Here is a 22529-nt window from a genome sequence, read left to right as displayed (position 1 = left end):
ATAACATGTTGTCAGATTTTGTATTCACTCACTGGATAAGAGCGCCTACTAAATGACTAATATGTAGAAGTAGTTATTGTCCCATCCTCTCATACTGCATTTTACAAGTGAAAGGTAACAGTAACCAACATGTCATTAGACCTACTGTCTATATCAGATGAACCAAGATGGCTGGACAGTAAACAACCACTAAAGTAACGGACCAGGACCCTAAAAGCATCTGAGGCTAAAGGATCTGCAGCCATCATCTGGCCCCACTGTCCTTACTATCCTCACTGCAGACATCTCAGAAAAATTTTCTGGTGGTGGGGGAATTCAGCACTGAGGGATGCGTCAGGGGCTGTCAAATAAAAAGTGAGTGCTTTCCTTGGGTAATTTAATCCTGTACTTTTATGAAAGCATCAGTGCCACAGTGTCAGTAGTTAGAGCCAGAGTAAAAGGACCGTAATTGTCATTCTTTCACTTTGCAGTAATTTTTGTAATAATATACTGTATGTGTTGTAATTACAGATTAAATACTAGCCTGAGTGGAAATGTCTAACTTCCTGTGTTTAATGTCAACTGGAGGTACATCATATCCAGTCCATTTTTGGCAATTTTGGTTCTAGTCAAACCTTATGTCGAAGCATAAGTCAAACCTTGAGGCTTGACTTGCATGACCACCCCAAAAAATGTTTCTCAAATAGTCTTTCTAGAATCTAGATGATTGAAGAAGTGGAAATGTGTATTTCTCGATAAATGAAACCCAACTGAAATGATTCTGTGGCATTAATTGAGTCATTCATTTAAATGATGTGTAGGAGGTCTTTGGCCTGCAACCATCAAAAGGCAGTTAGAGTGCCTGGGAATTCAGTAATGTAAGTGTCATCTTTGGATCCTGGGTTGCTTATTGTGGTTGTCAAGATAATGAGCTTGTCGGCAACACTAGCCATTGAGTTACTCAGTCATACCTCGTACTGTAGCTTCTCTACAGGTATTACTTAGTCTTTTAGTTACCGTTATTTAGCTTTACCCAGTTGGTACATGCTCTGAAACAAGTTTCTCAAGGAATTGGCTTCATTCTAATTCACATCAGTTACAATTACAAATTTGCTCAGATACGGCCTTGTCGAGATGTGTTTTTGATTACTAGTGTTGGCGACATTAGCAACAGTAATAATAAAAATGTATCTCAGATTCCCAACCATTTGACAAATACATTTGACATACAGTATATGGTACATAATAACTTACATTTTGCTAATCATCAGCCCCATATAGTAACTAGTCATTATAGTAACCTGTCATTTTTTCTTCCTGCTTGCAATATATGTCGACACTAACTCCATCTGTGCAGTTACAAACCCATTTCTTTACTGGAAACAGCCGTTCCTGGTTCCATGTTGTTGTCACTATACATTTATGCCACTTGGGCCTTTCTATTCACATAAGCCAGATCATTCCTCTTGCTCTCGGCTAAACCAATCCAAGGTGAGCCTCCTGCTTCACCCAGATGGTCCGGGGAAGACATCTGTGTGTCTGACTGATGAATTCATGCCACTGGATTGGCTGAATAGCTGCTGTATGCGTAGTACATGTGCTGCACAGTAGGCCTATGAAGGAGAGCATACGGTTGTTGATTTGACCCTCAACGCTAGATGTAAAGTTGGCCATGCTGGAATTCAATCACATAAAGCATAATACCTTATAGTACATCATTATAGTAATCTAAAGTGACATAACTACTACGGCTAAAATGACATATTTCTAAGCAGATGTATCTGGGCCATGTTGAAGTTGAACCACATAAAGTGCAATACCCCATACAGTATGCAGTGTATATACTGTACATTGCTGCCTAAAATCAACCCAGTAATGTATAGCTCCACGAACAAACTCCTCAGCCTTCCCTCCCTTTACAACATACCAGCAGGTCGACTCTCTCTTTGTCATATTTTCCATCGTCTCACTCATCATGAAACATTACGGCAATGAGATCCGGAGATGGGAGAAACAGAGCAGACAGAGCTTTCCACAACCCCTAAATAAACTCAATGTGACAAGAGGGTTACTTTCTCTCTCTACTGTGACAGTTCATTCTGGACTAGGAAAAATGTCAAAAATGTTTAGCCGCGCTTGACTAGAGTTAATTACAGCCCCGGAGGCAACTCTGACTGGAGCTCCTAATGGCATTGATTTGCAGATAACATTTTATTTACAGAAATGTTTTTAGCTACAGATCTAATTTGCTTAATATCAAATATTTAGGTTGACAATGTTTACAAGGTAGAAATAGAAGGGCCTTTTTTTCTCTCCAATTAATTCTTTGTGGCGGAGGGCTATTGTTTTGTTTTATCTTGGAATGAGATCATTTGATTTTCCTCTCCAATTTTGCTTCGACGTGCCCTGTGTGATGAGAAACTGTGAAAGTATGCCAATTATCTGTAGCCAGATTATGAATTAGAATTCAACAACACATTTTTTTTTTTTTTTCAACAGAATAGGATTACACTCACATGGTCATCTTTTAACAAGAATATCTCTTGAGAAACAATAGCAGATGTCATGATGTGGTTTCAAGTTTCTGGTAACTTTCACAAAATCCCTAGGTTTTTCAGAAATCCTGGTTGGATAATTCCTGGCATCAGTAGGGAATAGGCAGGACATTTGGAATCCTCCAAACAGGATTTCTGGAAAACCTGGGAATTTAGGGAAAGTTACTGCAATTTTGCAACCCATGTAGATATCTTCACCAGCTTCTCTCATCTATTCTTAAATTGATAATACATTTATGAGAGTAGTTATCTTGCACAACATTTACATTTTAAGTAACACTTCAACAATATGGGGCGGTTTCCCGGACACAGATTAAACCTAGACCTAGTCCTGGACAAAACACCATGCTCAATGAGGAATATGCATCGGAAATAGTTATAAATCCAGGATTAGGATTAATCTGTGTCCGGGAAACCACCCCTATATGTCTGGACATAAGAAGAACATTATTGTTGTTATTACTAAGTCAGTGCTGGATAGCTTAAGAACATAATTTGTATTGTCTAAAGATGTTGTAGTGTGGCAGCATGGGGGATAAGAGACTGTCAGGTTTGGCTTCCAACAGCTTGATCAATACATCACTGTTTAAATTGCCTTCACTACCAATTGTGTACCCCTGGGAGAAGTTAAAGGGAGAAGATGTTGTTTCTCTCTCTCTCACTCACTCTCGCTCTAACAAAAAAGGGATATACTTTATGTTCTCATGCAATACAATGACCTTCTATGGGCTGGTATCTAAATGCATTCTTTTACAATGTCAATGTTATTAGAATATTATTTAGTTGTGTTTTTCATGGCACTGCCTATGTCCTAAATCATTAATGAGCTCAAATTCTAAGTTTGTCCTTAACATGTTCAACTGGTGTTTCGACTTGAGTGTAAGAAATGAGGATGCTAAAAAAAAAAGAATTCAGCGCTAAGCTAACCAAACCGTCCAAGCCTGGAAAATGCGGTAAAGTTTGACATTCAGCTTTTTGTTTCTGCACTTTGACATTTAGCCCCCCTGACCACCTGAGTAACTTCATTTTTTTCTCTCTCTCACTCTGTCTCTCTTTATCGTTCTTTATTTTCTTCTACAAGTACCTCCCTGTTTTAGACTTCCTCCGACCTTTGGTGTCAACGTTCGCTCACATGGCATTGTGGTTGCATCACTTCCTCATTGCAACCCACTTTGGCTTCGCTGCATTGACACATGAAAGCCTGTGAAATGTTAACTAAGGCACAACAGCAGAGGGGCCACTGGCGACGTCCCTTCTCTCAGAACCCCATAGATGGCCCATGCCTTAGAATGTCACTAGGGTGTAGGCCCTATGAAATGCTCCGCTGTAAAATTCGCTAGCTACTGTAGCTGGCTGTTGCAGTCAGACATCGGACAATGATATTATTCACTGACAGTCCAGTTGGTGGCTATACATAGAGATTACCATTGGAGCCATAGAAAATCAAACTGAGGAGCAATGTCTTCCTTTCTTCCTCTCTCTCGCTCTCTCTCTCTCTCTCTCTCCCACCCTCTGCTCTCTGAAGGCTTCCAGTTGTGTGGATTGTACTAAGCCACCCATCCTCTTCACTGAACTGAGACTTCAATGTACATCTACCTGTGGTGGTGTGTGAATTATAAATGCGGCTGTCATTCTCACATAAACTGTCACAATGGAACAGAGTCATTGCTGTTATGTGCGATGCGCCTCAGCATCAACCCTTCACTGATTTTATATGGGGGGGGGGGGGGGGGGATCGAGAAGCAAAGCCTGGAATCCCAGAAGGCCATAAGTAGCTTTACTTCACATCAGACTAATTACCATTTGCATGATTAATTGGACCAATTAGAATTAGTGGAGGAAGAAAGCGATTCTTGGCAAGGTGCAAACATGAATTAGTCATGAAAAATGTTTATTAATGTTTTGGATTTAATACCCCCCCCCAAAAAAAAAAAAATGAGATGAAGAAGAAAATAGTGTGAATATGTGACGTGTTCAATAATCCTGGGCCGACATGGAAATAATGAGTGTCACTGGTTACACTGTGATTCATCTCCCCCACAATAACCTTCCCTGAGGAACACACACACACACGTGTACACACACACTCACATACATTCACAAGTGTACACACACACACACACACACACACACACACACACACACACACACACATGCACAAATGTACACACACAAGTACATACACGCACAAGTACACACACAAGTACACACACTCACACACGGACACACACACACAGCCCCACCTCCAGCACCAAAGTCACCCTTTGAGAAATGCCTGCTTTATCCATCACCAAAGGCATCAGTTGCAACATAAACATTCCCCTCTTGATTGATGAATCCACTCTACACAGATTATATGATTTATACACACGAATCCTGTAAAATATTGATGGCTGTGTGAGCATACAGTACACGGCTGCAACATCAGAGAATAAACAACAGTAGCAGTGCAGTTGATGGCAGTCTGGCAAACAGGACTTGTAGTGGTAGTATCTGTGTGTAATAACATTACTGTTCCTACCACTGCTGTATGTTTCATCATGGTGGTAATAGTATGCTAGGTAATGGTGGCTGAAACAGAATTTCACATAACAAGGGAGGGGAAATGCATCTGTCTCAAATCCAAAATGGCACCCTATTCTCTACATAGTGCACTACTTCCCAAGGGGCCCTAGTCAAAAGTAGTGCACTCTATAGACCTAGGTAATAGGGTGCCATTTGGGTAGCAGATATGTAGATGTTCTTTCACATTGTTCACACTCGTAATGCAGTGACACAACAAAGGAAGCTGGGTGGATACCATAACACTATAGCCAGTCTGAGATTAAACTCTAACTGAATTACGTCAATGAGTTCCTATGAATTTATTATTTGACCTATGGATGATCCGATGCTTGTCTAGAGTAAGTACAGTAGCGCTTCATCAGTTTGATGTTTGTATGTTTTGAAGCTCACTGGTTGAAATATACTGTGTTTTGTTGCTGGAGCTTCAGATTGCTGTGAACCTCTCTCTCCTTTTCCATCTCTCACTCTTCCTCTCTTTCCATCTCTCTCTTTCCCTCTCTTTCTGTTTGTCTGTCTCTCTCTCCTTTCCTCACTCTCTTCTTTTCCATCTCTCTCACTCTCTGTCTCTTTCTCTGTCTCTCCTCTCGACCCTCATTCCCCCTCCCCTCAGGGCAAAATGGACTCTGTACAGAAGACCTCTGCGAATAAAAGCTTTTGCTTCACCCCAAGGGAAACATAAAATACAAAAAAAATATTTCCACATCATAAACACAATCTGCTCAGGAAGCTAGTTTTATAATGAGCATGTTTGCTTGGCTATGATCACAATAGGTGGATTAGAGGATTTCCGGGTGTTGTCATTGTGACTTTGTCATTGAAATATTGAAGAAAATGGGCCATGGAATACAAGTCCCATGCAGCTTTTCAATGAAACTAGCTTCACAACCAAACATTTGCACTATACATCTATAGCTAGTTTAATTAGATATATACAGTATATATATATATATATTTTCATATATATATATATATATGATTATAGAACATTCTACTGTGTATTGGACTGTGTGTGGTTTAAATTGAACTTGAAATAAGTCCTTTGTTGTTTTATTTTGTTCACATTTAGATTCACCCCAATGTTAACCCTCAATGAATATTTGTGAATCAGGCATACATTGTTGAGTAAAGTTAATATATCCCGAGGTAAAGGTATATTATTTTTTCAACAGAGGAGTTTTAACACAAAAGCACTCATTTAATTTGCTAAACTGAGTGGTAGCTATGTTGGACAAATAGTCTTATTGGGGACCAATTTAATCCAGCCAATATCAGAGTAATTGAATTCACACTCAGTTCAGAGCTTGTCTCTGGGAGTTATTTTATCATAAACTCCCTGACAGTGATCTGAATGATCAAATATTACCGGAAAAGCACGGGCAACACAGCTCATCTGGGTTACAATCTGCACCTTTTTGCTTTATCTGACTTGTATGAAAATCTCTTGAGCAGAAAGGATATAGAGGAGACAATGATGTCCAGCACTAATTTAATAGCTTATTACCATAAGCCTGGTGCAATGCATGCATAATAAATGGTTGTATCTTACACGGCTAAGGCATATGGTTGGAGTCGGATTTTCTTCAAACTGTACCCCATTTGCATGATAGGATGTGAGAGTTGGTTGGATTTGGGGATTATATAAAACACAGCCTGCATTTCCAGTTCATTGTACTAAAGAGAGGTATCACGGTCGCACAGATGGAGAGGAATTTGGAAACACTGCTACAGAGAATCATAAAATGTGCACAGGAAAAAACACTTCAAAGACGGCATCTTCATTTTTTTTGAAGGATAACTTGTCTATTAGTTTCTGTGGTCCCCATTTCCTGTTTTTAAAAGGGTGGTGCCGCTCGAGGCTAAATGTTAGCTATAGAGGAGAGCCCAACGTTTCTAGATAGTTCTAAAAGTTGTTTTGGGACACTCATAATCTTCCAATGATGTTAGATACTGTAGATAGCTCTAGAAGTTACATTTACATTTTAGTTATTTAGCAGACACTCATCCAGAACAATTTACATTAAGTCCCTTGGACAATGGCACAACAACAGGTTCTCAGGTAGCCAGCTTGAGGATTTGAACTAGCAACCTTTCGGTTACTGGCCCAACGCTCTTAACCAATAGGCTACCTGCCGCCCTTACTCTGGGTCATCCATAATCTATATTGTTAGATACTGTAGATCGCTCTAGAAGTTACTCTGAGTCATTCACAATCTGTTGTTTGATTCTAGTTCAAGAAGTCTTTCCAGCCCACTCATAATCGGTTGTTATAAAATATATTTCTAGAAGTTATTTCAGTGGATTAGGGTCATTTATAATCTCTATTGTTGGATATAGGTTGGAAGGTCATATCAGGACAGTGAGGACAATCATGATCTCATATATTGTTAGATATACATGTAGTTCAGAAGGTCATATCAGGACAGTGAGGACACTCATAATAATATAATATAATTTAATATTGTTTGATAAAATGTCTAGAAGTCATTGCAGGGCAACATTTCTGACATCACCCAGGCAGTCAACAAACACCCAACTGCAGTGGATTTGTGTATTATTCAGGGTAATTCAACATGGTAAAGCAACTGACATAGAGAGACACCAACACACTCTTTATAACTAACACTAGCTACATAAGCACACTATCAGGGATGTGCATTCCACTGGTTGACTTGACATAGGGCGGCGCACAATTGTCCCAGCGTCGTACGGGTTAGGGTTTGGCCGGGGTAGGCTGTCATTGTAAATAAGAATTTGTTCTTAACTGACTTGCCTAGTTAAATAAAGGTTAAATAAATAATTCTATAATGTATACAATGTAGTATGCTTGTTCATGTTGTTTTTGTATCTCCTCATTGTATATTTTCTGTGTGGAAGTTATGTAGCCTTTGAATACGTATTTTACGCAGCATAAGAATTGCCCTTCGGGACAATAAAGATCTATTTACATTCGTAAGTGTCTATGTATTCCTTATGAACAGTTATGGAGTTCAGAGGTCACACCCTTCCAGTACAACTCCAACCAGTGACCTGCTGACTAGGGGCCGTTATTTTCCCATCCTCGTCTAATTAGCTGGTGCATGTCTCTCTCAGCCTCATACCTGAGGGTCATTCGATATGTAGACCACATTACCATTCTATCAACCTCCTTTTCTTTAGGTGATTTGTGAAACTTTGCATAGGAAGACCTTGAAATAAGTTTTCATTAAATCATCCCATACTGTATTTATAGTCTTTTGGGGGGGGAGGACGACATGGTAGTGTGTGGCTCAGTCAGTAGAGCATGGAGCTTGAACCCACAAGGTTGTGGGTTCATTTCCACTGGGGCCACCCATATGAAAATGTATGCATGCGTGCATACCTCTAAGTCACATTTGATAAAAGCATCGGAATAATGGCATATTTTATATTAAATAGTCCACCAATGAAATGGTCTGAAAGCAGAATGACAATAGGCACGCACTTTGAGGTTGCTTGTCAACATTTTACATTTGCAGAAAGCAGGAGACCAGCTGTTGACATGCCACAATCAACAACCCCCAAACTGAACCCCCAAAAGGCTCACACAACGTTTACAACATTGTGTCATTAGAATACGTCAAAATGGTGACATATAATGTAAACAAAGACGTTTGACTCAATCTTGAACTGTACAACTGTGATTCTGGTTTCTATTAAAAGAGTCATTGCCGTCGTCCCGAGTCCTCTTATGAAATCATTATGAAACATGTCAGTTGGGATAACGTACTACTTTCCTGTTGTCACGGACAATCAAGAAGGTCGTAATGTCTGAATTTGCAGCCAGCCACAAATATCATCGGATAGGTAACGATCATTGATAGTGAAGGCAGTGCCCTGTGGAAATACTGTGTTAATCTGCTCTGAGTACTCTGTATGACACAAACCCATCCCATTCTACTGGTAAAGGTCAAAACAAACTGTTGAGAAACAAACTTGGTTAAAATTTCCTGCGACAGGCAACTATCCAGTAATGACAAATTATGAACTTTGTATATTGTTAATCATAGTTTTGCCACCCTCATGCATTAGTAACAAAATGTTAAAAGTCTAGTTTTCCCATACAAAAATTAAAGCTAGTCCTGGACTAAGAAAATGCTCAATGGTTTAATCTCAATTAGTGTCCAGAAAACCAGCTCATGGTATCTCTAGCTTGAAGATAAACTTTTAGCCTTTCAATAAATTGGTCATCAAGTAACTGGTGAGTTTGTGTCCACATTGTATTTCCTCATGTTGTAAAAACTAGCCCGTTTACACAAAGTTAACACACCAGCCCTAATGTCTATATTTTTACATGAGTTTCGTAACTACGCCACAGGAAAAGGGCAATTTTTCCCCAAACAGCCTGCCCAAACTCTGTCCTCCATCCTTGTCATTTTGGTTTAAAAGTTATTTAATTGTCTTCTTCAAGAGCCGAATGGATTCTAAAATGAGATAGTCATGAGTCATTTTGTGAAATCATCTCATAAAGGTTATCAGTTAATTGCCATATAAGGCCATTAAATGGGATTGAGGATGAAACCATGGACCAATGTTTTGTCATGTTGTTTCACATGCTTTTAGGCCTTAATTTGACTAGGTATGTCAACATGGTTCGACCAAAGCCATGCCATTTTCTTCTTACTTCAGCCAGTGACTTAAAAATACTGTATTGTGAAATGTTATAATTTGTTTTACTGAAGAAGGTTTCTATTTTGCCAACAATTCACTAAACATTATTCAATCAACATTTGTATGCAGAACCTGCGGTGGTGATAAAACAATTCCTGAGCTGTAAGAATTAATGTTGGAATAGTTTATCCAATCAATAGAACAGTGTATAAACATTATACCCCATTAGTATCATGTTGAAACTCCATGCTTTTGATGGAACAGGGACCCCCTTCCCTTTAGCATACCTAAAAGCTCTATAATTCCACTGCTGTTTTCAGTTAGCCTAACCATGGTTGTTTAACATCTTATAAATGTGACACATCTCAAGCTGTCAAACGTGACGATCTGGCGGATCATGTTTCTCATCAGTTTTTCCTATAGCTCGGAAATGTCATTGTCACCAAAATTGTATTCTTGCTGTAGTTGCAGAGAGAGTCCCAACTTTGGCACTAAGGTATATTGACATGTATTATTCATCCATGCCACCTCCATTGTATGCATACTGTTGACTGTGCTAGTGTAAAATGAGAATGCACAGTGAGAAGATGGAATGTCTCATACTTCTACATTTATTGTTTTGTTCCTGAATTTCATATTTGGGTTAAAAAAAAAATGATTTTAGCTTTTTCGCTACTGTCACGACTTCCGCCGAAGTCGGTTCCTCTCCTTGTTCGGCGGCGTTCGGTGGTCGACATCACCGGTCTTCTAGCCATCGCCGATCCACCTTTCATTTTCCATTTGTTTTGTCTTGTTTTCCTGCACACCTGGTTTACATCTCCTCATAATTACTATGTGTATTTATCCCTCTGTTCCCTCCATGTCTGTGTGGGGTATTGTTTATTTGTCAGGTGGGCACGCTTCAGGCTGGTGTGCGCCGGGTTTTGATTTGTACCCGTGCTTTGTGGCAGCCGGTACTTTGTACTTGGTTATTGTACTATTGTGCTGCCTCACTTGTTCTTTGGGCATTTGTTTTTGTGACGCGGTTGCGTTCTTTTCTAAATAATGCCTCAGTAAAGTGCTTTGTCCACTCATCTCTGCTCTCCTGCGCCTGACTTCCATGCACCAGCTACACCCACCGTTTGACAGCTACCAAGATTTCAATGTGCGTTTAATGCTGTAGTGTAGATGTTCTAATATCGTGAAGGGGACTAAAAAGGAGAAAGAGTGCACACTAGTTCTGTATAACTTTACATACTTTATGTACTATGCCATCATCAAATACATTAAACTAAGTCATAATATAATTGCTATACATGAACCTAGATTAACTCAGTGCATATGAAACAAAAAATGTTTTGCCAGCTTCATTTGAACACAGTCTACACAAAAACAAAACAACACTTTTTATGTTAATTCATTCAAAGCATAGTCCACCATAGTGGACTTGTTATAATACCTCAAAAACCTAGCGGTCAAACACGGAAATGGTTCCAATCGTCTTTCCAGCATTCATTTTGCACATACTGAATTTTACAAACACTTCAAATTAAGTATGTGTTTGGTGCAGTCTTACCTTGGTGTGATGTTTTGATAACTGTGTAATTCTCTCTTGGACAAGGTGAGTTTTATCAGTATATTCACCTCAATTTACCCCAAAAATATTTAAATGCTAATTAGTAACAGAAAAGACCTCAGCAAGACAACAAATTTGTGCTTCATCTTTAGCCGACACTGTCATCCAGGGCCGCAACTTTGGTTTTAGAAGTGTGGGGCACATAACCTGGTGGAGGGCTTAGGGGTTATCATGTTTTGGGGGTATTATATTTGTATGTCTAATTTTCTCACTCATCATTATTCACAATTCATCTGGATTATCCGTAATCATGGTAGCATCCACAATGTAGAAGTGTTTGGAAACATATTATATTCTTATTTACAATAAAAAAGTGACTCCAAAATAACACAATACATTATTTACTATTAATTTCTATTGGGCACAAAATAATCTAAAACACAACCAAAACAAACAGCAAATTTGTAGAGTCACAACCTTGATGTAGTCACTGCGTGCTATGAATGTGGGACCAAATACTTTTTTTTACTACTTTAATACACATACAAGTGAATTGGTTCCAATACTTTTGCTCCATAAAATGGGGGGACTATGTACAAAAGTGCTGTAAATTCTATATGGTTGAAAACAGCCTCAAATTAAAGCTAAGTGTCACGATTTCCGCTGAAGTCGATGCCTCTCCTTGTTCGGGCGGCGTTCGGCGGTCGGCGTCACTGGTCTTCTAGCCATCATCGATCTACTTTTCATTTTCCATTTGTTTTGTCTTGTCTTCCCACACACCTGGTTTCAATTCCATCATTACATGTTGTGTATTTAACCCTCTGTTCCACCCATGTCCTTGTCCGGAATTGTTTATTGTAAGTGCTTGTGCACGTATGGTGGTGTGTGACGGGTTTTGTTACCCATTGTATGTTTGTTCTGTTTTACGGTGGTTTTTATTATTAAACTGCTCCGTTGGAACACAGTTTTTGCTCTCCTGCGCCTGACTTCTCTGCCGCCAGTACGCACCCTTGACAGAATTCCGGACCAACTATATGGAGTCAGTAGGAGCAGGTACCCCGGGTATAGGGGTGGAGGAGCGCGTCCGGGAGCACGCAGCAATGCTCCACCATCTTGGCACCGCCATGGACCGCGTTGTCCAGACAATGGACCGCTGGGAGAGACAGGGAGTTCTACCAGCGACTCCACCAGCACAACCAGGGTCTCCATTACGCGCCCCTCCTTCTCCTGGTCCCAGTGGGATTCGTCTCTCCCTTCCCCAGGAATACGATGGGACGGCTGCGAACTGCCAGGGGTTCCTGTTGCAGCTAGACCTATACCTGGCAACCGTATACCTGGCAACCATGGAGAGAGGGAGATGCGGCGTTGGACCAGTTTGAGGAGTTCATCCGCCGCTTCCAGGCAGTCTTCGACCACCCGCCCGAGGGTAGAGCGGCGGGTGAGCGCCTCTTCCATCTGAGGCAGGGGACGAGGAGCGCCCAGGAGTTCGCCCTGGAGTTTCCCTGGCTGCCGGCGCGGGATGGAACGACAGGGCCCTGAACGACCATTATCGCTGCAGTCTGCGCCAGGACGTCCGTCGGGAGTTGGCCTGCAGAGACACCACCCTCACATTCGACCAGCTGGTGGACCTGTCCATCCGGCTGGATAACCTGCTGGCTACCCGCAGATGTTCAGATCGGGGTCTGTTGGTTCCATCCCCCCGCACCCCCTCTCCAATACCCATGTAGCTGGGAGGGGCGGTGCGCAGGGAGACCGGAGGGGTTTCCAGCTCGTGCACCATCTGTGGCCGCAGAGGTCACACTGCCGGTCGGTGCCGGGTTGGTTCCTCTGGGTATCGAGACAGCAGGCAGGGCACTCTGGCGTCACCCCAGGTGAGCCGGCACCATTCTCACCCAGAGCCCTCTGTTGCACATATGTTTTTGTATGTCACTTTCCTGAGTTTCCCCCGCATTCCCCCGTTTCCCCCAGCATAAGGCGCTTGTCGATTCAGGCGCGGCTGGGAATTTTCTAGATAGATCGTTCACTCATAGTTTAGGGATCCCCATTGTTCACGTGGCTGTGCCCTTCCCCGTTCACGCCTTAGATAGTCGACCATTAGGTCAGGGTTGATAAGAGAGGCCACCTCTCCCCTGGGCATGGTGACGCAGGGGGGTCACAAGGAGAGAATTCGTCTCTTCCTTATTGACTCTCCTGCATTTCCCGTGGTGATAGGCCTACCCTGGTTAGCTTGTCATGACCCCACTGTTTCTTGGCAACAGAGGGCTCTCACGGGGTGGTCGCGAGAGTGCTCGGGCCGGTGTTTAGGGGTTTCCGTTGGTGCTACTACGGTGGAAAGTCCAGACCAGGTCTCCAGGCCTTCTCCAAAAAGAATGCGACTCAATTACCACCCCATCGACGGGGCGATTGTGCAATAAATCTCCTGGTAGACACTGCACTTCCCAGGAGTCACGTGTATCCCCTCTCACAGGCGGAGACGGAGGCTATGGAAACATATGTCTCCGAATCCCTGCGTCAGGGGTACATTCGGCCCTCCACTTCACCCGCCTCCTCAAGTAAATTTTTTGTGAAGAAGAAGGAGGGAGGTTTGTGCCCGTGTATTGACTATCGAGGTCTGAACCAGATCACTGTGAGGTATAGTTACCCGCTATCGCTCATAGCCACAGCGATTGAGTCAATGCACGGGGCGTGCTTCTTCACCAAACCAGATCTCAGGAGCGCTTACAACCTGGTGCGTATCCGGGAGGGAGACGAGTGGAAGACAGCTTTCGGTACCACCTCAGGGCACTGAGTACCTCATCATGCCGTATGGGTTGATGAATGCGCCATCAGTCTTCCAAGCCTTTGTAGATGAGATTTTCAGGGACTTGCACGGGCAGGGTGTAGTGGTGTATATTGATGACATTATGGTATACTCCGCTACAAGCGATGAGCATGTGTCCTAGGTGCGCAGAGTGCTTGGTCGCCTGTTGGAGCATGACCTGTACATCAAGGCTGAGAAATGCCTGTTCTTCCAGCTGTCCGTCTCCTTCCTAGGGTACCGCATTTCCACCTCAGGGGTGGAGATGGAGAGTGACCGCATGTCAGCCATGCGTAATTGGCCGACTCCCACCACGGTAAAGGAGGTGTAGTGGTTATTAGGGTTTGCCAATTACTACCGGAGGTTTATCCGGGGTTTTGTTCAGATAGCAGCTCCCATTACCTCACTGCTGAAGGGGGGCCCGGTACGTTTGCAGTGGTCGGCTGTGGCGGACAGGGCTTTTGGTCACCGGAGGGCTCTGTTTACCTTGGCTCCCGTGCTGGCCCATCCGGATCCCTCTTTGGCATTCATAGTGGAGGTGGACGCGTCCGAGGCTGGGATAGGAGCTGTGCTCTCTCAGCGCTCGGGTACACCACCGAAGCTCCGCCCCTGTGCCTTCTTCGCGAAGAAGCTCAGCCCGGCGGAGTGAAACTATGACGTGGTGAACCAGGAGCTGTTGGCTGTCGTCAAGGCCTTGAAGGCGTGGAGACATTTGCTTGAGGGTGCTAAACACCCTTTTCTCATCTGGACTAACCACCGCAATCTGGAGTACATCCGGGCAGTGAGGAGACTGAACCCTCGCCAGGCCAGGTGGGCCATGTTTTTCACCCGTTTTGTGTTCACCCTTTCCTACAGACCAGGCTCCCAGAATGTGAAGGCAGACACACTGTCCCGGCTGTATGACACAGAGGAGCGGCCCATGGATCCCACTCCCATACTCCCCGCAACCTGCATGGTGGAGCCAGTAGTGTGGGAGCTGGACGCGGACATTTAGCAGGCATTACGTGCAGAGCCCACTCCCGTCCAGTGTCCAGCTGGGCGTCTGTGCATCCCGTCTGCTGTTCGGGACCGGTTGATCTATTTGGCCCACACGTCACCCTCCTCTGGTCATCCAGGCATCGGTCAGACGGTGCGCTGTCTGACTGGGAGGTACTGGTGGCCCACTTTGGCTAAGGACGTGAGGGTTTATGTTTCCTCCTGCTCGGTGTGCGCCCAGTGTAAGGCTCCTAGGCACCTGCCCAGAGGTAAGCTACACACCTTACCCGTTCCACAACGGCCATGGTCACACCTGTCGATTGATTTCCTGACCGATCTTCCCCCATCACAGGGAAACACTACGATCCTGGTTGTTGTGGATCATTTCTCTAAGTCCTGCCGTCTCCTTCCTCTGCCCGGTCTCCCTACGGCCCTACAGACTGTGGAAGCCTTGTTTACGCACGTCATCCGGCACTATGGGGTGCCTGAGGATATAGTGTCTGATCGGGGTCCCCAGTTCACTTCAAGGGTCTGGAGGGCGTTCATGGAACGTCTGGGGGTCTCGACCAGCCTTTCCTCGGGTTTTCGCCCCAAGAGTAACGGGCAGGTGGAGAGAGTTAACCAGGATGTGGGTAGGTTTCTGAGGTCCTATTGCCAGGACCGGCCGGGGGAGTGAGCAGCGTTCATGCCCTGGGCAGAGATGGCCCAGAACTCGCTCCGCCACTCCTCCACTAACCTCTCCCCCTTCCAGTGTGTATTGGGTATCAGCCGGTTCTGGCTCCTTGGCATCAGAGTCAGACCGAGGTTCCTGCGGTGGATGACTCGTTCCGGCACGTGGAGGAAACATGGGACGCCGCCCATGTTCACCTTCAGCACGCCGTGCTGCGCCAGAAAGTTGGCGCAGACCGTCACTGCAGTACCGGGTCTGGCTCTTGACCCGAAACCTGCCCCTCTGCCTGCCCTGCCAGAAGCTGGGTCCACGGTTTGTGTGGCCATTTAAATTCTTGAGGAGACTGAACGAGGTGAGTTACAGGTTACAGCTTCCCCCCGATTACCGTATTAACCCCTCGTTCAATGTGTCTCTCCTCAGGCCGGTGGTGGCTGGCCTGCTCCAGGAGTCTGAGGTGCGGGAGGTTCCTCTGGACATCGAGGGGGCCCTGGCGTACTCTATTGGTTCCATACTGGATTCGAGGCATCGGGCGAGGGGCCTTCAGTACCTCGTGGACTGGGAGGGGTATGGTCCGGAGGAGAGATGCTGGGTTCTGGTAGAGGACGTGTTGGACCCTTCACTGCTGTGGGAGTTCCACTGTCTCCATCCGGATTGCCCTGCGCCTCGCCCTGCGTGTCGTCCCCAAGACGCTGCTGGAGCCGCGCGTCAAGGGGGGGGGGTACTGTCACGACTTCCGCTGAAGTCGATGCCTCTCCTTGTTCAGGCGACGTTCGGCGGTCGGCTTCACCGGTCTTCTAGCCATCATCGATCTACTTTTCATTTTCCTTTTGTTTTCCCACACACCTGGTTTCAATTCCATCATTACATGTTGTGTATTTAACCTCTATGGGCTAGGCGGGACGAATTCGTCCCACCTACGTAACAGCCACTTGAAGCCTGTGGCGCGATTTTCAAAACCTTAAAAATCCTATTACTTCAATTTCTCAAACATATGACTATTTTACAGCTATTTAAAGACAAGACTCTCGTTAATCTAACCACACTGTCCGATTTCAAAAAGGCTTTACAACGAAAGCAAAACATTAGATTATGTCAGCAGAGTACCAAGCCAGAAATAATCAGACACCCATTTTTCAAGCTAGCATATAATGTCACCAAAACCCAGAAGACAGCTAAATGCTGCACTCACCTTTGATGATCTTCATCAGATGACAACCCTAGGACATTATGTTATACAATACATGCATGTTTTGTTCAATCAAGTTCATATTTATATCAAAAACCAGCTTTTTACATTAGCATGTGACGTTCAGAACTAGCATACCCCCCGCAAACTTCCGGGGAATTCGCTAACATTTTACTAAATTACTCACGATAAACGTTCACAAAAAGCATAACAATTATTTTAAGAATTATAGATACAGACCTCCTCTATGCACTCGATATGTCCGATTTTAAAATAGCTTTTTGGTGAAAGCACATTTTGCAATATTCTAAGTACATAGCCCAGGCATCACGGGCTAGCTATTTAGACACCCGGCAAGTTTAGCACTCACCATAATCATATTTACTATTATAAAAGTTTGATTACCTTTTGTTGTCTTCATCAGAATGCACTCCCAGGACTGCTACTTCAATAACAAATGTTGGTTTGGTCCAAAATAATCCATCGTTATATCCGAATAGCGGCGTTTTGTTCGTGCGTTCCAGACACTATCCGAAATGGTAAAGAAGGGTCGTGCGCATGGCGCAATTCGTGACAAAAAAATTCTAAATATTCCATTACCGTACTTCGAAGCATGTCAACCGCTGTTTAAAATCAATTTTTACGCCATTTTTCTCGTAGAAAAGCGATAATATTCCGACAGGGAATCTCCTTTTCGGCAAACAGAGGAAAAAATCACAAAGGCGGGGGCGGTCGGGTCACGCGCCTAAGCCCAGAGTCCCTTGATCGGCCACTTGAGAAAGGCGATAATGTGTTTCAGCCTGGGGCTGGGATGACGACATTCTGTTTTTTCCCGGGCTCTGAGCGCCTATGGACGACGTAGGAAGTGTCACGTTAGAGCAGAGATCCTTAGTAAAAGATAGAGATGGAAAAGAAGTTCAAGAAATGGTCAGACAGGCCACTTCCTGTAAAGGAATCTCTCAGGTTTTGACCTGCCATTTGAGTTTTGTTATACTCACAGACACCATTCAAACAGTTTTAGAAACTTTAGGGTGTTTTCTATCCATAAGTAATAAGTATATGCATATTCTAGTTACTGGGTAGGAGTGGTAACCAGATTAAATCGGGTATGTTTTTTATCCAGCCGTGTCAATACTGCCCCCTAGCCCTAACAGGTTAACCCTCTGTTCCCCCCATGTCCTTGTCCGGAATTGTTTATTGTAAGTGCTTGTGCACGTATGCTGGTGTGTGACGGGTTTTGTTACCCATTGTTTTTTTGTTCTATTTTACGGTGGGTTTTTATTATTACTGCTCCATTGGAACACCGTTTTTGCACTCCTGCGCCTGACTTCTCTGCCGCCAGTACGCACCTTTGACACTAAGAGTATGCACTTTAACTTCATTTTCATTGTTTGATTTCAAATACAAACTTGAAGTATAGAGCCTAAAGAAGATAAAAATGCTTCACTGTCCCAATAATTACAGGGCACTGTAATTCATATCATAGGCCTAATAGTACTGATGAGTTCTTTTTACTTGCACACAATATAGCTGGATTGCTCAATCCTGCCCCTAGCGGTCCACCGCCCTGCAGCGCCCCAACCCAACACAGCCCATTTAGCTTTAGGGTCTTAGTGAAACATTAATTATTGGTTTCAGGTGTGTTAGGCCAAGGCCAGAGGGACAACCAACAGTACGGCAGACCCCCAGGGCCAGGACTGAGCAGCCCAGCAGCTAGGGATGGCATAAATAGGTATCTCCCTGACGTGGTCATGTTTTCAATACTGACTCCTTTTGTCGTACAATATTCCATATAAGTCATCCAGACCTTATAAAAGTTGCAGAGTATACCTTTAGTCTTGTAATAAATGAAGATACATAACTTGACATTTCTGCCATCCATTGTGACATTGTGGGAAGACAAACAACCTTACAATTAATGGCAATCCATTTCTTTGCTACTATACATGCTAGGTTACACTGTTTCTTCTGACAACAGTCTCCCATATCAACTTTTCCAAGCAAACAAAAAAACAGGGAGAAGGGACAATCTGTAGACATGCTGAGATTAAGAAAAAAAATAATTCAGCCAGCCTTCACAAATGTCCCTTTTTGTGTTTTACACCTCCAGCAGAAGAATTACATTTCTGAATACATGATATTCAGTTTCACTGGCATATAGTATGTTCTATGGATGGTTTTAAAACTGCAGTCATTTATTTGTATATTTTTGTTACTTAGCAGATGCGCCTATCCAGAGCAACTTACAGAATAAATTAGGGTTAAGTGCTCAAGAGCACAGACAGAGTTTTCACATAGTCGACTCGGGATTTGAACCAGTTCGGTTATTGGCTCTTAACCACTAGGCTACCTGTCTGAGATATGAACATGACTGGGCATTCAAACAAATCTGTATCCATTCATCATCATCAATAGCATTTCCCAGGTCTTCCTCACATTTTTGTTTTACTCTAATCAACTTTAGAGGTTTGTCAGACTGCCTTAAAAAGTTTCAATCTTTAAAGCTTCTGGCTTGTCCAGTGTTTGCTGCACAGAGAATAAAGTGTTGCATCTGCAAAAGTTCACCTCAGCACTGTCACAGACTGGTCTTCCCTGGTTGCTTGACCCTGCCGAGACCCTGTCACCATCCATTCCATCAACTCAAGATGGAATGTTGTATCCATTTACTGGTTGTTATAATATACTGCAAAATTCACCTGAACTCCGTAGACTGGTCTTCCCTGGCTGTCTGACCCTGCTGGGACACCTGTCACCTGCTAAGACATGATGAGCATAGTGCTGTGTACTGACTGTGCACCATGACAGTGAAGCCTGTAGAGCTGTTTATACCAACCGTGTCAGTGTCAAAAGTAGGGAATTAGCTAGGGAAACTAACAGATCAACAACGTTACATTACTATACTGACTTTAATAAAAACTGACATTGTGCTGTCAAAAACAGCAGAGTATCAGTCTTCAATCGTTTGGCCACTGGTTTCATTGTTTCATTCAGGTCTAGTGTGATCGAGGCAAAACTAATAGCTAGCTAGTTAACGCACTAACTTTAGCTAATGTTAGCCAACTTTTGGCTAGCTCTAATGGTAGATATCAACTGGCAAAAACTAGCCAAGTTCATTTACTTCTGTTGAAACACAACAAAACAAGCTAAAAAACATTTTCATACACACAACAATTGTAAGATACTGCTGCCTTTCAGCTAAAGCTGAAATGGCTGTGGTGAATACTAGCTAGCTAGTTCATTCCGTTCAGACAGAACTTCAGTTGAGAGGGGATGGAACATGTAATGCATTAGCTTAATTTAAATGTCAGTTGCATTTCTAACTCAGCACTAGGAATATTCTATTTTTCAAACAGCAGTTTGTCAAATAAAGAGTAGCCAGTTTCTGCTATACTTGCTTTTACAACTCAGAGAAAAAGCACACCACACACAGACAACAGCTGCCTCTGTTCACACGCTCTGTGGTGTCTGCTCGGTCCTAAATCATGCCATCTGATACCGCCAAATAACCTACCCGACCGCTCTGAGGTATCCGCACGGTTCTAAAGAACTTTCAGAACGTGCGGTCATATCCCCCTATCCCCAATGAAAGATGTGCCCCTGCTGACAGCTACCGTTCACCAGTGCAATCATAGACCTTCTGTGCCCAATCCATGATGAATCGATGTGCTGTATTGAAATTAATAAAGTATGGACTCTTCTTACATCACTTTTCTCTGTTTTAGCTAGCCACTGACTACACTTTGGCTAGCCAGTTAGCAGAGCAGTAGATCAAAACAATTATTTTGTTTTACTTAGCCTAGATAATTGTTTGTGCAGTATGTCAACTTTGTTGTCTATTTCAGACCTTATGGAATTTTGATGAGCATAAGAGCATTAAAAGGGGAAAAGACCCAATTTTTCCAAAATTTGTTACGTTACAGCTTTATTCTAAAAAGGAATAAATAAAGAAAATCCTCATCAATCTAAACACAATACCCCATAATGACAAAATGAAAACAGGTTTTTGGACATTTTTGCAAATTTATTACAAATAACAGAAATACCTTATATACATAAGTATTCAGACCCTTTGCTATGAGACCCGAAATTGAGCTCAGGTGCATCCTGTTTCCACTGACCATCCTTGAAATGTTTTTACAACTTGATTGGGGTCCACCTGTGGAAAATTAAATTGATTGGACATGATTTGGAAAGGCACACACCTGTCTATATAAGGTCCCACAGTTGACAGTGTATGTCAGAGCAAAAACCAAGCCATGAGGTCAAAGGAATTGTCCGTAGAGCTCCGGATTGTGTCGAGGCACAGATCTGAGGAAGGGGCACCAAAACATTTCTGCAGCATTGACGGTTGCCAAGAATACAGTGGCCTCCATCATTCTTAAATAGAAGAAGTTTGGAACCACCAAGACTCTTCCTAGAGCTGGCCACCCAGCCAAACTGAGCAATCGGGGGAGAAGGGCCTTGGTCAGGGAGGTGACCAAGAACCCAATGGTCACTCTGACAGAGCTCCAGAGTTCCTCTGTGAGATGGTAGAACCTTCCAGAATGACAACCATCTCTGCAGCACTCCACCATTCAGATCTTTATGGTAGAGCGGCCAGGCGGAAGCCACTCCTCAGTAAAAGGCATATTACAGGCCGCTTGGAGTTTGCCAAAAGGCACCTAAAGGACTCTCAGACCATTAGAAACAAGATTCTCTGGTCTGATGAAACCAAGCTTGAACTCTTTGGCCTCAATGCCAAGCGTCACATCTGGAGGAAACCTGGCACCATCCCTAAGGTGAAGCACGGTGGTGGCAGCATCATGCTTTGGGGATGTTTTTCAGCTGCAGGGACTGGGAGACTTTTCAGGATCGAGGGAAAGATGAACGGAGAAAAGTACAGAGAGATCCTTGATGAAAACCTCCTCCAGAGTGCTCAGGACCTCAGACTGAGACAAAGGATCACCTTCCAACATGACAATGACCCAAAGCACACAGCCAAGACAATGCAGGAGTGGCATCGGGACAAGTCTCTGAATGTCCTTTAGTGGCAGAACGAACATCTCTGGAGAGACCTGAAAATAGCTGTGCAGCAACGCCCCCTATCCAACCTGACGGAGCTTGAGAGGATCTGCAGAGAAGTATGGGAGAAACTCCCCAAATACAGGTGTGACAATCTTGTAGCGTCATACTCAAGAAGACTCAAGGCTGTAATTTCTGCCAAAGCTGCTTAAACAAAGTACTGAGTAAAGGATATTTTTCAGTTTTTTATTTTTAATACATTTTATAAAATGTATAAAAACCTGTCTTTGTCATTATGGGGTATTGTGTGTAGATTGATGAGGAAATAAACGATTTAATCAAATTTAGAATAAGGCTGTAATGTAACAAAATGTGGAAAAAGTTAAGGGGTCTGAATATTTTCCAAATGCACTGTAAGTCTAGCCATGTGGAGAAGTGCAGCTACAGTGAGGGGAAACCTACAGGTTTGGTCAGGGCCAGCATGAGGGAGAAAGTTTATCCTGTGTCAGTGAGTGTAGCTATTAAGTTAAGTTTTTATCATCTTAGCATTACAATGTTTTCTATACAACTGTCAACATTCTACAAGTAAAGAGACACTTATAAAATGACATAATAATTAA

The 22529-nt window shown here is 43.3% G+C and overlaps 1 protein-coding gene across 1 annotated transcript in view; it reads left to right on the top strand.

Annotated features, from left to right (window-relative positions):
- The first annotated feature begins 5337 nt into the window (after positions 1-5337).
- The window catches only part of LOC106583647 (ral GTPase-activating protein subunit beta), a 97448-nt gene continuing 80256 nt past the window's right edge, over positions 5338-22529 (top strand). Inside the window, exon 1 of the transcript XR_014382207.1 lies at positions 5338-5437. The gene's annotated coding sequence lies outside the window, so the exon portion shown is untranslated. The remainder of the gene's footprint in view (positions 5438-22529) is intronic.

The sequence above is a fragment of the Salmo salar genome, chromosome 22, assembly GCF_965601325.2.
Source record: "Salmo salar chromosome 22, fSalSal1, whole genome shotgun sequence".
NCBI lineage: Eukaryota > Metazoa > Chordata > Actinopteri > Salmoniformes > Salmonidae > Salmo > Salmo salar.
The sequence above is the reverse complement of the archived record's forward strand: the minus strand, read 5'-3'. Positions and strand labels throughout refer to the sequence as shown.